The sequence below is a fragment of the Rhagoletis pomonella genome, unplaced genomic scaffold, assembly GCF_013731165.1.
Source record: "Rhagoletis pomonella isolate Grant_MI unplaced genomic scaffold, Rhpom_1.0 Rhpom_scaffold_00009, whole genome shotgun sequence".
NCBI classification, from domain to species: domain Eukaryota; kingdom Metazoa; phylum Arthropoda; class Insecta; order Diptera; family Tephritidae; genus Rhagoletis; species Rhagoletis pomonella.
This window is the reverse complement of record NW_023458563.1, coordinates 19636151-19637496: the sequence shown is the minus strand read 5'-3', so window position 1 is coordinate 19637496 and position 1346 is coordinate 19636151. Positions and strand designations below refer to the sequence as shown.

The 1346-nt window shown below is 35.7% G+C and overlaps 1 protein-coding gene across 6 annotated transcripts in view; it reads left to right on the top strand.

Moving 5' to 3' along the window:
• LOC118745621 (paired box protein Pax-6) overlaps window positions 1–1346 on the top strand; it is a 606665-nt gene that overhangs the window by 400129 nt on the left and 205190 nt on the right. The window lies entirely within an intron of this gene.

Below are 1346 nucleotides of genomic sequence, written 5' to 3'. Positions count from 1 at the left end.
CACCGTAAAATTATCTGGTTTGTAATGGACGTTTTCCAAAATAAAATTTTTCCCAACAGAATATTTGCATTGGCCTTATTCATATGAAGAAAATAAATTTAAAGAGCGCTATTAAGTGACCTTTTCCTACACCTTTTCGATATATGGAGCTGTTAAAGCCTTAATAATTTTTTTTTCATGAATTTGAGTAGCAGACTTTAATTATTATCTCACCTAAAATATTTTTGGCCCCCAATTAGAATTTCTGCAAATTCTCCATTTAAAATATTTCCCTTCTAGATTCAACAAACTTTGGCAACTTAGCAGGGGCATTCTAATTAACATACCCCGAAAATTACCTATATTGATAAAAGGAAAAATATCGATTGCAAATCATTACTTGACAGGCGGAAGTAATGTTTTGTCAAATTAGCTTCAAAAGAAGCATTAAAGGCTCTCCCACGCTTTGGACAAATACGATACAGAGCAACAGGCACGCATCAGGCAGAATCCCCATACCGCTGCTCAGTACAAGCATCGGCTTCGAGAGAGTCTCACCTCGGTAACGTGATAGTTTTAGCGTCGCGAAAGCATTACCAACGCCCGGCGGCAAATTTTCACAAGACAACCCAAAAGTAAAAATAAAAACTACATGGTTTAAAATAGGAAAAGTGCCAAAAAGTAGAAAATATTCAAAACCTACTCAACTGAGCCAAATCGGATATAACTTTTTCCACTCGGCTCGTAAACGTTAAATATAGTATTAGTGTAAAGGTATATGGAAAGTACAGTGGTGAAATCGTGCAAAAATTGCTCTAGTTTCCATAGAAATTTATACAAAAGCTGCATAGGGCGTAAACAGTGCTCACAGCATAACGAAATTTAAAAGTTTTTCAAAGTGTAAAATGTTCATATGAAATAGTACGTAAGTCAGTTTGTTTAAATTTAGAAAATCGAATGCAAGCTTTTGGTAGTACAGTTTTCCTACTAACGGTAGTGGTGTCGAAAAGTCATACCTCCAAATCGTACGTTCTTCACGCTAACGGCAATATAAATTAAGTATATATAGGGTATTCAAAAAGAAGAAAAATCATTTAAAAATACTTGTTACATAAACATACCAAGAACCGAATTTTGCACGAGTATCATCGATTTGGAAGCGCTTTCAACATCGTCCCGATGTCAAGGCATTGGTGAGTTAACATTTAAACTTTCTTTTATTGTACTATACGATAGCGAGTCTCTGTTAAGCGTACTCAACCGAAAATCTCACGGTTAGCTCATATCACTTAACAGCGGCGCGCTATGTTATTGCCTGTCAAACAGCTTAACACATGCAACGCTACATATATAACGTGTGCAAGTAT